The 16,000-nt window shown below is 49.7% G+C and overlaps 1 protein-coding gene across 8 annotated transcripts in view; it reads left to right on the top strand.

The window, feature by feature from the left end:
- The window catches only part of EPB41L1 (erythrocyte membrane protein band 4.1 like 1), a 177,856-nt gene that overhangs the window by 27,904 nt on the left and 133,952 nt on the right, over positions 1-16,000 (top strand). For 3 of the 8 annotated variants that reach the window (XM_055266190.2, XM_055266189.2, XM_063633608.1), the window contains exon 1: positions 9,671-9,815. The exons of 4 other annotated variants lie outside the window; for them this stretch is intronic. The gene's annotated coding sequence lies outside the window, so the exon portion shown is untranslated. Of the gene's footprint in view, positions 1-9,670; positions 9,816-16,000 lie in introns of those variants that run through there. One more of the 8 variants, XM_063633640.1, reaches the window with a different exon arrangement.

Here is a 16,000-nt window from a genome sequence, read left to right as displayed (position 1 = left end):
TTCTAAGTTACAGGATGAGATAGGAGGGCACAAGATACAGGTCTGATAAAACAGGTTGCAGTAAAGAAGCCGGCTAAAACCCACCAAAACCAAGATAGCGACAAGAGTGACCTCTGGTCGTCCTCACTGCTACACTCCCACCAGCACCATGACAGTTTACAAATGCCATGGCAATGTCAAGAAGTTACCCTATATGGTCTAAAAGGGGAGGCATGAATAAACCACCCCTTGTTTAGCATATAATCAATAAATAACCATAAAAATGGGCAACAAGCAGCCCTGGGGGTTGCTCTGTCTAAGGAACAGCTATTATTTTATTCCTCTACTTTCTTAATAAACTTGCTTTCGCTGGGCGTGGTGGCTTATGCCTGTAATCCCAACACTTTGGGAGGCCGAGGCGGGTGACCTGAGGTCAGGAGTTCAAGACCAGCCTGGCCAACATGGTGAAACCCCGTCTCTACTAAAAATTCAAAAGTTAGCCAGGCATGGTGATGGGTGCCTGTAATCCCAGCTACTTGGGAGGCTGAGGCAGGAGAATTGCTTGAGCCTGGGAGGCGGAGGTTGCAGTGAGCTGAGATCACGCCACTGCACTCCAGCCTGGGCGACAGAGTCTCCATCCCCCCATCCCGCCCCGCCAGAAACAAACAAACAAAAACACAACTTGCTTTCACTTTACCCTATGGACTTGCCCTGAATTCTTTCTTGTGCAACATCCAAGAACCCTCTCTTGGGGTCTGGATCAAGACCCCTTTCCAGTAACTCTTCTGTTTTTCTGGAGAACTCAGAGTAATACAATTTGTGACATTTTGCGTCTTGTTAAGGAACTATTTCCCTACCTTGAGGTCCTGAAGATGATTTTCTTTAGCTTCTAAAGATCGTAAAATTTTGCTTTTCAAATTCAGGTCTTTAATCTAACTGGGGGTTATTTTCATGTATGCTACAAGGTAGGAAGCCATTTTATTTTTTTTCCAAATGATTAACCAGTTGTTCAGCGTTATTTTAAAACAACCCATCTGTATTAGTTTCCCAGGCTGTCATAACAAATTACCACAAGCTGGGTGGCTTAAAACAACAGAAATTTATTTTCTCACAGTTCAGAAGGCCAGAAGTCTGAAATTAAGGTGTCAGCAGCACTGGTTCCTTCTAAAGATTCTGAGGGAGAAAACCTCCCATGCCTCTCTCTTAGCCTCTGGTGGTTGCCAGCAATTGTTGGCATTCCTTGGCCTGTGGACACATCACTAATCTTTCTCTCCATCTTCACATGGTTTTATTTTCTGTTTCCCTGTGTCTTCTCCTCTTCTTATAAGGACACCGGTCATTGGATTTAGGTCCCACCCTAAATCCAGGATGAGTTATTCTTAAAATCTTGAACTAATTACATCTGGAAAGACCCCATTTCCAAATAAGTTAATATTCTGAGGTTCTGAGGGGACATGAATTTTGGGGGGTACACTATTCAGCCCACTATATAGCATCATCTTTTGCTACTCTTTTGCAAATTCTATTTCTGTTATTTATCAAGTGTCCATTTATATGTGGACAGAGTGGTCATTTTATAATATAAATCTCTGATGAAATGGTTAGACATTTTTCATTAGATAATCTTATTTAATCCTCACAACAGTGCCGTGAGGTAGGTGCTACTAAAATCACCTACTGTCGAGGGGTATGCCAGTCAGCATTTGCTAAGTATGATGTGATAACAAACAACCCCAAACTCTCAGTGACTTACAAAAAGCCAATCGCTTTCTTCATCACATTACACATCACAGCTGTAGATTGACTGCAGCTTTGCTCTGTGTCTTTTCATTCCAGGGTCCAGGCTGAAGGCGCAGGCCCTATCTAAGACACAACATTTCCAGTGGCAGAGACAAAAAAGTAAGATTTCAGACTCAAACATGCAATGGCACTCCAAGTTTCTGCTTCAAACTGGCATGTATCTCTCTAGCTCACATTTCATTGGCCAAAGGAAGTCATGTGGTTAAGCTTGACAATGCGCTGGGGAAGTGCACTCCTTCCTCCGGAAGGTACACAAGTCACATGGCAATTGGCTAGGATGGATAATTCTCTTACTGGCCAAGGGAAGGGCAAATAATGGAGAAAAATAATACGTCAACCACAGGGGTTGAGTAACTTTCCCAAGATCAAACCACTGGGAAGGGACAGAGGCAGGATTCAAACTCAGACAGTCTGTCTCCAAAGCCATAGTGAACTCCATAGCTCCCTACTGCCTGTTAGATGGAATCCAAATATATTTAAGCTTTAGGGCATTCCTGCAGCCTGGAGGGCCCTTCTACCTAATTTGTGTGCTGAATTCACTCTTTAAGACTCCACTTCAATCTCAACTCCTTGGACTCACTCTTATTTGTCATGTGTTCCCTCAGCTCTAGGGCCCTTGCACAGTGTTCCCAAATGTTTGCAGTATTTTGGGATGAAAGGAGTAAGGGGCACAAGCTGCCACTGTACTGTGCTCCTGAGGATGAGAACACTTTGCCTACTTTTCCGCCCCTCTAAACTAAGCTTAGCATCTTGTGCTTGGGTGACTCTGACAGGTCAGCCCCGCATGACTCACTCTGTAAGCCTTCAGTGCCATCACCACAAGGTCCTGGGTTAGGGTGTGTGAGTTGGTGGGTGGGGGGGCGGAGGTGGAAATTAACTTTCACCTTTCAGGAACCTTTCCCTTCCCCAGGAGAAGGACAAATGTAAGGTCCTTCTCTTAAGTAGTCTGGGCAAGTCTCTACTCATCACTCCTAGGAGGACTGGGGAGGCCCTGGAAGGTGCAGAGGAGGAAGCTCTGAGAAGTAGAAAGAGCACCAAACTGCACCATAGAAGACTTTACTAATTTGTCCAAGTGACAGAATTTACCTTCTCTGAGCTTCAGTTTCCCCAGCTATAAAGTGGCAGCAGCACTGATCTTGCCCTCCTCCCTAAGTTGCTACAAAAAGACATAGTAAAAATCTTTAGGGTGCCGGGTGGGGTGGCTCACACCTGTAATCCCAGCACTTTGGGAGGCTGAGGCAGGCAGATCGCCTGAGGTTAAGAGTTCGAGACCAGCCTGGCCAACATGGTGAAACTCCATCTCTACTAAAAATACAAAAATTAGCCAGGCATGGTGGCAGGCACCTGTAATCCCAGCTACTTGGGAGGCTGAGACATGAGAATCGCTCGAACCCGGGAGATGGAGGTTGCAGTGGGCAAAGATAGTGCTACTGCACTCCAGCCAGGGTGATGCAGCAAGACTCCCTCTCAAAAAAAAAAAAAAATCTTTAAGAATGCAGCCTTGAAATCACACAGACTTGTACTGGAATCCTTCTCATAAGCTATGTGACTGAGAAAGTTATAGATCCTCCTGAGCCATTATAGCTACCTCCCAGGGTGAGAAAATTATGTAAGTAAATTTCCTAACATATACTAAGTACTCAATAATGTTGGCTATTCCTATATGAGATGATGATACTTATAATTATGTAGGGGAAGTCCCAGACGAGGACCCATCTATGAACATTGAAAGGAGGGAGTACAGAGGCTAACTTTTCTTAGAATTGGTTGCTTCTTTTAGCCAAGTATAAGGTGTGGCTCAAAGGAATGAGGAAGCAGTTAATGAGGTGACAGGGCACAGAATACTGTTTGTCTTCACAGATCTCGGGGGAGGGATAGAGTGGTTAGCTGACCTTCCCAAAAGATCAGAGACCCTGGTCTCTTGTCCACCCACAGATGCAGGCCACTTGACTCTGTCCTGTCCCCTCCTACCAGTCCAGTCACCACATTCTGGTGAGGCTGCCTTTGAAATAATAATAACAATGGTAGTTGTACTAATGATATTATTACTTTGAAGTGTACGAAGGCTTTCTAATACATTATCCCAGTTATCCTTCATTATCTCTCTCCCATTCACAGAATCCAGAGTTAGGAAGGATATTGCAGATCATTCTGCATTTTACAGATGGGATCTCTGAAATTTGAATAAAGGAAGGGATCTACTCAAGGGCTGGGATTTACCTGAGACTACACAATAAGTTAATGACAGGGGCAGGACTAGAACCTGCAGCTCCTGACTACCAGCCTAGTGCCAGTGCCTCTTTCAAGTCACACTTGCATTGGCTTTCCATTCCCATGGACTCCCAGTCTATTCTTTTTTTTTTGTTTTTTGTTTTGTTTTGTTTTGTTTTGAGACGAGTTTCACTCTGTTGCCCAGGCTGGAGTGCAGTGGCGCGATCTCGGCTCACTGCAACCTCCGCCTCCCGGGTTCAAGCAATTCTCTGCCTCAACCTCCCGAGTGGCTGGGATTACAGGTGCCCACCACCATGCCTGGCTAATTTTTTTGTATTTTTAGTAGAGACAGGGTTTCACCATCTTGGCCAGGCTGGTCTTGAACTCCTGACCTTGTGATCCACCCGCCTCGGCCTCCCAAAGTGCTGGGATTACAGGTGTGAGTCACTGCGCCCGGCCCTGGTCTATTTTTTTTATCTCCTGGACTGCTACAGTGGTTTCCTACTGGTCCTGCCTGCCTCTGATCCCTCCGCACCCATTTCTTCTACACATACAGTCACATAATTGTCTGGAAGCACAGCTTTGATCTTGTCTTTCCCTTCCTAATAGAACTTGCCCATTTTTTCAATTTGAGAGGTCACCAGGATCCTAGTTCAATTTCCCAATGAAGACTTAATCTTTCTTTGAATACATATATTGACAAGGAGTTCATCACTCCCAAGGTGGTCTGTTCCATTCTTGGATAGCTCCAACTGTTAGGGAGTTCTTTACAGTGAGCTGAAATTGTCTTCCTGGATATCCCCCCACTGGAGGTGATGGAATTCTCTTTATTTATTTATTTATTTATTTATTTGAGACCAAGTCTCACTCTGTTGCCCAGGCTAGAGTGCAGTGGTACAATCTCAGCTCACTGCAACCTCCGCCTCCCAGGTTCAGCAATTCTCACGTCTCAGCCTCCCGAGTAGCTGGGACTTACAGGCATGAGCCACCAAGCCTGGCTAATTTTTTTGTATTTTTAGTAGAGACAGGGTTTCACCTGTTGGCTAGGCTGGTCTCAAACTCCTGCCTCAGGTGATCTGCCCTCCTCGGCCTCCCAAAGTGCTGGGATTACAGGTGTGAGCCATCACACTCGGCCCCCCCCTTTTTAAGACAGAGTTTCACTCTTGTTGCCCAGGCTGGAGCGCAGTGGTGTGATCTTGGCTCACTGCAACCTCCACCTCCCAGTTTCAAGACATTCAGCCTCTCAAACAGTTGGGATTACAGGCATGTGCCACCACGCCCAGCTAATTTTGTATTTTAGTAGAGATGGGGTTTCACCATGTTGGCGAGGCTGGTCTCGAACTCCTGACCTCAGGTGATCCACCTGCTCGGCCTTCCAAAGTGTTGGGATTACAGGTGTGAGCCACAGCACCTGGCTAATGGAATTCTTTCATATCCATTCTGGCAGCAAATCTGTAGTCATTGTTTCATATGAACCAGGTCCTGGATGGATTAGGTGCTGAGGAGAACAGCATATAAATTTGATATGGATCCTTCCCTCAGAGAGGGTGGCCTAGGAGTTTGCTAACACAGAATTTTTTGTTTTGTTTATTAGACCTAAACGAAAGGAAACAAAGCAAATCCCCTTTCTGTATGATAGCCCTTCAGAAGTGTGGAGATAGTCACCACATCTACCCTGCACTTTCCCTTCTCCAAGCTATTTAAATCATTCATCATACAGCATGGTGTCCAGGTCCTCTATGTTCTGGTCTCCTGTAGACATGCTCCAGTCCCCCTGAGAATATGGGGCTCACAAATGAGCTCGGTGGTCCAGCTGTGATCCATCTAGGGCAGAACTGGCCCAACTCTTGTTTTTTTTTTTTTTTTTTTTTTTTTTGAGATGGGGTCTCACTCTTGTTGCCCATGCTGAAGTACAGTGGTGTGATTTCGGCTCATTGCAACCTCCGCCTCCCGGATTCAAGGGATTTTCCTGCCTCAGCCTCCCGAGTAGCGGGGATTACAGGAGTGTGCCACCACGCCTGTGCCACCACGCCTGGCTAATTTTGTATTTTTTTTTTTTTTAAAGACAGAGTCTCACCCTGTTGCCCAGGCTGGAATGCAATGGCGCAATCTCGGCTCACTGCAACCTCCACCTCCTGGGTTCAAGCAATTCTCCTGCCTCAGCCTCCTGAGTAGCTGGGATTACAGGCATGTGCCACCATACTCAGCTAATTTTTTTTTTTTTTTTTTTTTTTTTTTGTATCTTTAGTAGAGACGGATTCACCATGTTGGCCAGACTGGTCTCGAACTCCTGACCTCGTGATCTGCCTGCCTCAGCCTCCCAAAGTGCTGGGATTACAGGCGTGAGCCACTGTGCCCGGTCAATTTTGTATTTTTAGTAGAGACAGGGTTTCACCATTTTGGCCATGCTGATCTCAAACTCCTGACCTCAGGTGATCTGCCCGCCTGCCTCGGCCTCCCAAAGTGGCTGGATTCCAGGCATGAGACACTGCGCCTGACCTCAACTCTGGTTTCCGTTGATACAATATTCATATTCACTTTCTCCTCCTTCCTTTCTTCCCTTTCTCTTTCCTCCTCTTTGTTCCCTCCTCCCTCCCTCCCTCCCTCCCTCCCTCCCTCCCTCCCTCCCTCTCTCTCTTCTTTACTCCTTCTCTCCCTTCCTTTCTTTCTTTTTGGCAGCACATTGCATTGTTGAGCTTGAGGTCAACTAAAACCTTTAAATCACTTTCACTGTAATTACTGTTGATCGAGATTCTTTCTACACTGTATTTGGGGCACTTGCTCATTTGGAAGGGCACTGTCCAATATGGCAGCCATTGTGGCCATTCAAATTTAAAGTACTTAAAATTAAATACAATTATTATTTTGCATTTCCTCAGTTGGACTAGCCACACTTCAAGTGCTCAATAGCCACAGAGGGCTAGTAGCCACCGTATCAGACAGCAAAGATTCAGGACATTTCCATCATCATGGAAAGTTCTGTGGGACTGCTCTGGTTTGGACCTAAGAGCAGGAGTTTATACTTACTCTGAGGCACGTCATCTTGAGAGTTCCAGCTCAGCCTCCAAAGCTGCTGAGAGCTTTAAGAAACTGATTCTGGTTTCCGGAGTCTTCATTTTCCCTCCCAACCTCATGACAACTGTAGATTTGATCAATGTTTCATACCTTCCTCTGCTTCATCTAAAACCAACTGATAAAAATACCCAGCAGAACAGAGAGGCTTGCAACCGAGTCCTCTATGTGACACCCTGCTCTCCAGCCCCATGTGGCAGTTGTGCAAGTCATTTAACAAATTAGGCCTATATCCTAGGTGCTGTGCTGGGTACCAGGTACCTACAAGGAAGACAGAAGACATCAATTAAAAAAAAAAAAAAAAAGAGTCCTGCTGAGTTGGGTGCTCTAGTAGTTCAAATGTCTTTGCCTCCCATTCAAGGCTGCTGCTTCTGTCTGTTTTGTGGTTGTTAAAAGTGGAAGCTTGGGGCTGGGCACGGTGGCTCACACCTGTAATCCCAGCGCTTTGGGAGGCCGAGGCAGGCAGATCACTTGAGTCCAAGAGTTTGAGACCAGCCTGGCCAACATGGTGAAACCCTGTCTGTACTAAAAATATAAAAATTAGCTGGACGTGGTGGCATACGCCTGTAATCCCAGCTACTCAGGAGGCTGAGGCAGGAGAATCACTTGAACCCAGGAGGTGGAGGTTGCAGTGAGCCAAGATCGTACCACTGCACTACAGCCTGGGTGACAGAGTGAAAGTCTCTCTCAAAAAGAAAAAAAAAAATGGAAGCTTAGGAGTCAGCTTCCCAAGTTTGGATCCTGGCTCTGCCACTTTAGAAGCTATGTGATGTCTTTGTGTTTCTATTTCAGCATGCATAATGTGGGAATAAGAATAACCTCTAATGTTTTTTTTTTTAATTTTTTAAATTTTTTATTTTTTTTTGAGACGGAGTCTCGCTCCCTCCCCCAGGCTGGAGTGCAGTGGTGCCATCATGGCTCACTGCAAGTTCCGCCTCCCGGGTTCACGCCATTCTCCTGCCTCAGTCTCTCCGAGTAGCTGGGACTACAGGCGCCCGCCACAACACCCGGCTAATTTTTTGTATTTTTTAGTAGAGACGGGGTTTCACCGTGGTCTCGATCTCCTGACCTCGTGATCTGCCCGCCTCGGCCTCCCAAAGTGCTGGGATTACAAGCGTGAGCCACCGCGCCCGGCCACCTCTAATGTTATTGTGAGAATTAAATGAATTAATGCAAATAAAGCTCTTAGAACAATAAATACTGTAAGTGTTCCTAACCGGTGAGTTATTATCAGTTCTTATTGTTAATCATAATCTTCCTTCCTGGACAAGCCATGTTCAGTCCTGCTTTGGGGCCTCAGTTCCCTTAGTTTTTGCCCTCCCTTAGTTTGTGTAAGTCCTTGGAGGCCCAAACCCTGCCTCTCCTTCCTGCTTTCTTATGTTCTCAGCTGCTCACTTTGCACCTGCTCTTAGTATCCTATACCTGAGGCATGGACCACAGTGAAGAACCAGAATTGTTGGGCTTCAACTTGGCTCTGTGGTGCCTGGAGGGGAGACCTAGGATAGGCTCCTGATGTGCAAAGTGGGGATAATCCCAGCTGCCACTTAAGTGAGACAAGTAGGTGAAAGCTACTTAGTAGGCCTTTGCATATGTCCTGACTTCCAGTAAAACCCTGGCAAGTGAGTGACATTTGCATCTTCCCTCTGTTTCTTCCTTTAGCATCTAACAAAGGAGGCCCAGGCTCATTATTCCGGGCACTTCTGGAGGGCCCGGCCCTGCCCCAGGAGCCCTAGGGCAGGAATTCCTTTCTTTATCTATGGAAGGCAGACACTTCATCCCTGCCCCATCTTCTTCCAGATGCTATCTTGGGCTCGCTGAACACGGGTTAGTTCCTCCTCTCTCCTAGCCTCAGTGTGTACTCCAAGAAGGACCTAAAGGAGCGCCTATACGGGCCGTGGTGGTTATAACCCTAATTTAGAAAAGCCCATTACTTTGGGGGTATTTGGGCTTGTGGAGGGTGGGCGTCGGGATCCCAGAGCCAGGGACTCAGCCCTTGGAGAGCCCCCAGAGAGTCCAGAGGTTGCCACCTGCGAGGGGCTGGAACGCGCTGGGCGATCCTCCGCGAGCCCTGGCCGCGGGAACAATGGGAGCGCGGCGAGGAGAAGGGTGGGCGTGGGCCAGGTCCCAGCTGGAGGTAGACGAGGTCGGAGAGCTGGGCGCGGGGCCGAGGGGTTACCCCGGGGCACCAGGCACAGAGCTGAGAAGTCTAAGCCAGGGAAAACCGAGGTCGGCGCTGGCGGGAACCCGGAGGACTTGGGGGCCCCGGGTGGGGTCTGCTCCTCTTCTTCGCCGGGCCTCTGAGCCCCGCCACAGCTCAGGTTGACGCCGGGCCCACGTGGGGAAGCCGGCGGCGGGCCCCCAGCGCTGGGAGGGTTCGAGGGGCTCAGCCCCTTCCTCTGCTCCCCTCCCCGGGACCGGCGCGCGGCCCCAGCTCCGGCGGCTCCGGCGCTCCCCTGGTGTTGGCTGCTCGCCGCCGCTGCTTGCTCGTTCGCCCGCCCGCTGCTGCCTGGGGGGCCGGGATCGCCGCCGCCTCCTCCGGGGGAGCCGGCCGGGGCGGGGCGGAGCGGCGAGAAGGGGTGTGGGGGGCGGGCGAGGAGGGGGCTGAGCGCCGTGGGAGGGAGAGCAGGAGCGAGCGCGCGAGAGAGCGGGGCATTTCTGCGCAGCTCTAGCGCGCCTCGGAGCCCGCCGGGGCAGCCGCCGGACGCCAGGACCGCGAGCCAGGCAGCTCCCAGAAGCCGCGCCGCCGCCGCCAGGTTAGCCGCACCCGCCGTCCCTCTCCGCGTCCCGGGGACCCCACCACGTCGGGTCCCGCGTGTGCGTGTGGGGTGGCCGCCGAGGGCGGCGGGCTCGATTCCCGATCTTCGGGCACTGACAGGCCGGCGGGCCGGCTCCAGGAGCCGCGGGCTTCAGTTCGTGCGTGTCGGGACTGTCGCGGGTTTGTGTGTCGGGGCTCCAGTCTCTGGGTGTGTGTTAGGTGTGAGCGCGCGTGTGCCCGTGGACCCGTGCGAGCGGCTGCTCGGTGTGCGCGCGCGTGCGTGTGTGCGCCGGGTGTGCATCTGTGTGTGCGTGTGTGAGGGTGTGTGCCTTGCGTGTCTTCGCAAGTGGTGCGTGCGTATCTGGGTGAGGGTGCGTGTGTCTGCGTGTGTCTGTCGGTGAATGTATCTGTGAGAGGGTGTGTCTGAATGTGTAGCAGTGTGTACACCTCTGGGTGAGGGCATGTGCCAGTGGCTTCGCCTGTGGCTGGAGCCTGTGGCGGGTGTGTGTGTGTGTGTGTGTGTCGCTGTGTGCGCGCCAGTGTGACTCCCGTGTGTGCGCGTGTGAGTGCGGGTGTGCTCCCGCGTATCCCCGCGTAGCCCCCGTGTGCGTGTGCGTGTGCGCGGCTTTGTCTTCGCACTGCCGGGAGAAAGGGGTGGGGGCGGCGGTCCAGGCGCTGCGGTCGCTGGGAGCTGGGCACCTGGCCTGGGCGGTTGGTGGCGGCGGCGGGGGTGTCCCTTCCCCGTCGGGCAGAGACTCCCTGCTGGCAGGTGGGCGGCCACACCCCGGGGGCCGGGGGAACTGGGCCGACAGTAGAGCCCGCGTTCTGACCTGAGCTGGAGAGGAGGGCGTGTCCTGCTTGAAGCCCTTGTGCGTGCGTGTGTGTGTGTGTGTGTGTGTGTGTATGTGTATGCGTGCGCGCGCGTGTGTGGATGTGGGTGTGGGTGCGGGGTGGTGGTGGTAACAACAGCAGTTTCCAGGCTGGTGACCAGCCGGTTCAGGGATTCATTTCCTGTTGTGGCCTGGGGACCTGTCCCCTCCGGCCTTCCCCCAGTCCCGCACCAGACCTAGCCTGTGCCAGTCTCACCCGTGCAGGGCTCTGGGTGGGTAGGAAGGTAGGTGAGTAGAAGCTCAGGTGCCCTGAAAGGACTAGGAGGGAGAACCACTCTCTTAAAGGGCCAGCTCCTCACTCCAAGGAATCCCTCCTCAGGAGACCTCTCTACTTTGAAAGAGATGTCTCTGGGTATGTCCGTACCCCTTTCTCCAAGTACTGGTGCGTGCAGGCATTTCTAAATCTATAGTCTGTGTGCATGTGTCCTCCCTGTGTATTTCTTGTACATTTGGGTGTATAGTGAACAGTGAAAATGTATCTCTTGATGTATATGTGTGTGTGTTTTTATAGGTTCTGGTATATTTGTTTTTCTGTATGTGTAGTTGTTTGTATATTAGTCTGTGCTTGTGGGTTTGCAGAGAAGTGGCATTTTGCTGCCAAATGGAATAGGATAGAAACATTCTGTACAGGTCCACGCTATTTTTGAAAAACTGCGTGAAAAGGAAGTTTGGGAATTTAGTCTGTGGCTTTGTGGGTTTCAGATACAGGTACTGAAATGTAGGTAGGTTGGATTTTGACTGTGGTACAAGGGTAGAGAGAAGTAGAGTCTTATAGGAGGAAGAAATTGTTCAGAGAGAAGGATATCCAAGTGCAAGAATTCTTCCATTAGTTCCAGTTCTTCCCCATAACGTCACATCCCCCTTTGCTGCTTGGCTTGCCAAGATACAGGACACAGGATTCAGAGTGCAAAGGGAGGGAACTGGGAGTGTAAAAGGAAGGAAGGTGGATGGGTGATAGGATTGGGGGCCAGCAGCAGATTTCTGCAATTCTTAAAAATGTTTCCCTGCCAAAGGCAGTAGAGGCTGAGGGAAAGCTGAGCTTTCTGTCCCCTCCTTGAATCCCAGAATCCCAGGACATAGGAAAAGCTGGCCTGGAGTTCATGAGCTCTGGAGTCTGGGCCAGAGATCTTTTGCCTTGTTCTGTCACCCAGGCTGGAGTGCAGGCAGTGTCACGATCTCAGCTGACTGCAGCCTCCGCCTCCTGGGTTCAAGTGATTCTCCCACCTCAGCCTCCTCAATAGCTGGGACTATAGGCATGAGCCAACATGCCCAGCTAATTTTTTTTTTTTTTTTTTTGAGACAGAGTTTCACTCTTGTCGCCTAGGCTGGAGTGCAATGGCATGATCTCCGCTCACTGCAACCTCCTCCTCCTGGGTTCAAGCAATTCTTCTTCCTCAGCCTCCCGAGTAGCTGGGATTACAGGCGCCCACCACCACGCCCGGCTAATTTTTGCATTTTTAGTAGAGACAGGGTTTTGCCATGTTGGCCAGGCTGGCTTTGAACTCCCGACCTCAGGTGATCTGCCCACCTTGGCCTCCCAAAGTGCTGGGATTACAGGCATGAGCCACCGTGCTCGGCCTTATTTTTGTATTTTTAGTAGAGACAGGGTTTCACCATGTTGGTCAGGCTGGTCTCAAACTCCTGACCTCAAGGGATCTGCCTGCCTCTGCCTCCCAAAGTGCTGGGATTACAGGCATGAACCGATGCGCCCCGCCTGGGATCTTCTTTTGACTTTAGCCAACCCCTTCATGTGTTTATCTCTTCACCCAACACTTTTTATTAAGCTTCTTTATGTGAAAGAGACTAAACTCCCTAAGCCTTGGTTTACCTGGCTAGGCAGCTAGTGGGCTAGATTTTGGGACTTTGATGACCCTTCCCTTGCTCAGATTGCTAGTTTGTCTCGTTGTTACCCAGGTTCAGGAATCCACCCTTCTAGTCCCCAGAGATCCTGGTCATGGTCCTCACTGCTGATCTCCCCAACGATATACTCTAGTCTAGAGCTGTGGTTTTTTCACCTCACCAACAGCAGCAGGGTTACCTGGGAGTTTGTTAGAAATGCAATTTATTGGCAGGGTGTGGCGGCTCACGCCTGTAATCCCAGCACTTTGGGAGGCGAGGCGGATGGATCGCCTGAGGTCAGGAGTTCGAGACTACCCTGGCCAATATGGTGAAACCCCATCTCTACTAACAATACAAAATTTAGCCGGGCATGGTGGCACACGCCTGTAATCTCAGCTACTCAGGAGGCTGAGGCAGGAGAATCGCTTGAACCCAGGAGGCGGAGGTTGCAGTGAGCCGAGACTGCGTCACTGCCCACCAGCCTGGGTGACAGAGCGAGACTGCATCTCAAAAAAAAAAAAAAAATGCAATTTCTTGGTTCTCATGCCAGACCTAGGAATTGATAACTCTGGAGGTGTGGCCGAGCAATCTATGTTTTAACAAACACAGGTACTTCTTATTTACTCTGAAGCTCAAGAGAGGTGGAGACAGGGAGCCGGGAAACATCTATTAATTGAAATACTTGGAAAGCACCCCCCCGCCCCGCCCCGGCCCCCGTCCCTCACACAGGTGCCTGAAATAGCCCTCAGGCCCCACCTGGTAGGTAGGAATTCTGCTTCCCAGGTCTTATGATCTTAGACAAGTCTCTCCTTCAGTGACTAATGCAATGACTCTTTGACAGTGTGCTGTGGACCAGGTTCTGAGCGAGGGGTTTCCCTGATCTGCTCAGTTTCTCCAATTCTTACTTTGATCTCTAAGGCCCTTCAGGATCCCGTTCCTGCCCACTTCTCTGGACAACAGCCACTTTGGCCTTTTAGTTCATCTAGGCACCATGAGCTCTTTTGCTTCTGGGATTTTCACATCCTATTCCCTTTGTCGAGCACACTGTTCCCCTGCTTCTTATCTTGATTAACTCCCACTCTTCATGTTTCAGCTCAATAGTCACTTTCTCAGGGGGGCCTTTGCCAACTCTCTAGGCCAAGTCAGTTTTCCCTGTTACACATTCTTAGAGCTCTCTGTGTCTCACAGGGCTCGTGAGAATTTGTAATTGTTGTTTGATTGTCCCTTTACTAGACTGTAAATGCCATGTGGGCAGGAACTTGCTTACTAATCTTCTTAGTAGTCCCACACAGTGCCTGACTTATGATTTGTGTTCAATAAGCTTGTCAAACTGAATTAATTTATAAAATGGTAGATGGCGCTAAATGATACCCAAAGCTTCGTTTCAAGCCCTGACAATGTGTAATCCAAGCAGGCCTCAGCCTTTTCTCAAGTTGATTTACCTGTCTTCTTCAATGCTGCATCTCCCATCTCCTGGCCATAGATTTGAGCACTCACCGTGGGTCCAGGCCCATGCTGGGCTCTGCTCTAGTGGAGGCAGGAGGAAGCTCCTCAGGAGACACAGCCTAGCTTGGGTTCTGTGTCCTGGATTAGGATTGTACTGGAATGAGAAGAGGAAAAGTATTGGAAGAGGAATCCAAATATCTGGGTCCCTGCCTTGTTATATGACTGAGGGCCAATCACTTTCCCCTTTTGGCGCATGTCCATCTCTGTGAAATGAAGGTATTGGGATGGATGGCATACTTAGTAGTGGTTACTAGCACTGGCTCTAGAGTCATTTGGGGTTTGCCATGTACTAGCTGCGGGGACTAGGGCAAGTGATTCCATCTCCTCATTTCCTTACTTGTAAAACAGGACCAGTACTAGTATCTGTTTCATAGGATTATTTTGAGAATTAAATGAGATAACATCCTTGGAATGCTTAGCATTATGTGAGTGGATAAGAAACATTTGATAAATGTCAACTATTATGACCATTATTGCTACTCCACAATAAAGCTCAACATTCTTGAAGGCCTTTGTATTGGGCCCTAGGCCTACAAAAACAGAAATGAATCCAGCAGTATTCACAGGCTGGGGGTGGGAGCAGACATGTAAAGATGCAATACCACCGCAAGGACAATGTACAAGCTGCCAGGGTGTGGCTGTTTATGGAGGAAAAGGCTTCCTGGAGGAGAGAGATGGTGTTTGGGCTGGATTTTACTGTCTGGGTATTTGAAATAGCATGTGCAAAGGCAGAACGGCTTCTTAGGGGAACCCCAAATAGTTCCACATGGTTGGAATAGGAGGTGGTGAGTGGCGGGGATGAGGGTGGAGGAGTAAATGACTGGAGATAAAGCTGAGAGGAAGATTAGGGGCAGATCTGGTGCAGGCCAAAGAGCCTGACTAAGTCCTACAGATGGCAGGGAGCTAGGGAAGAGGAGTAAGCCAACCAGGAAGGATCAGATTTGCATTTCAAAAACACAGCTCTCCAGGTGGTGACAGAGGATGGTTGGTCTGGGAGGAAGGGAAGGACTGTTGACCTGGAGACCTGGGCACAGAGGCTGCTAAACAAGCTCAATGGGAGGCCCCACTGGGGTGGATAGAGACCTAGAACAGGCTGTTCTAGGAAGCTTTTTCCTCTGTAAGCCTGTCTTCAGCCTGTTTTCAGGACAGCCTGGCCCTGGAAGGTGCAGGAGAGGTGAGAGTGACTTCTCATGAGGAGCCTCTGGGTCCTCTTTAACCTCTAAAGCTGCCTAATGAGTGGGAATCTGAAAAACAGAATGTGAGGGTCCTAGGTCTGCTACTCAAAGGATGCACAGTGTATTAACTTCCTAGGGGTGCTGTCATGAAGCACGCAAACCAGGTAGCTTTGAACCACAGACATTTACTCCCCCACTTGTGGAGGCTAGAAGTCTGAAATCCAGGTGTCAGCAAGGTTGGCTCCTTCTGGAGGCTCTGGGGCAATCTGTTTCCTGCCTTTCTCCTAGCTTCTGGTGGTTGCCAGCAATCTTTGGCATTTCTTGGCTTGCAGCTGCATCTGCCTCTGTCGTCACGTGGCTTTCTCTCTGTTTCATTTCCTCTTATAAGGACACCAGTCATATGGGATTTAGAACCCACCCTAGTCCAGTATGACCTCATTTGAACTTGTGTAATTGCATCTGCAAAGACCCTGTTTCCAAATATGGTCACATTATGAAGTTTTAGGTAGACATAAATTTGGGTTGGGAGGGGACACTGTTCAACCCAATACATGCAGGAAGATGGGGAGGAGTGCAGGCCTTTTAGTTCCACAAGGCTACATCCAAATTTAGGCTTTGCCATGGAGCCTCTATGAAATGGGGACAGTAGGCCAGGCACGGTGGCTCACGCCTGTAATCCCAGCACTTTGGGAGGCCGAGGCGGGCAGATCATCTGACCAGATTTGTATTTCAAATTTGAGTGATCCAAGGCGGATCATTCCTGAGGTCAGGAG

Source organism: Symphalangus syndactylus, chromosome 24, assembly GCF_028878055.3.
Source record: "Symphalangus syndactylus isolate Jambi chromosome 24, NHGRI_mSymSyn1-v2.1_pri, whole genome shotgun sequence".
In the NCBI taxonomy this organism is placed as follows: Eukaryota; Metazoa; Chordata; class Mammalia; order Primates; family Hylobatidae; genus Symphalangus; species Symphalangus syndactylus.
This window is presented reverse-complemented; position numbering and strand designations above follow the sequence as displayed.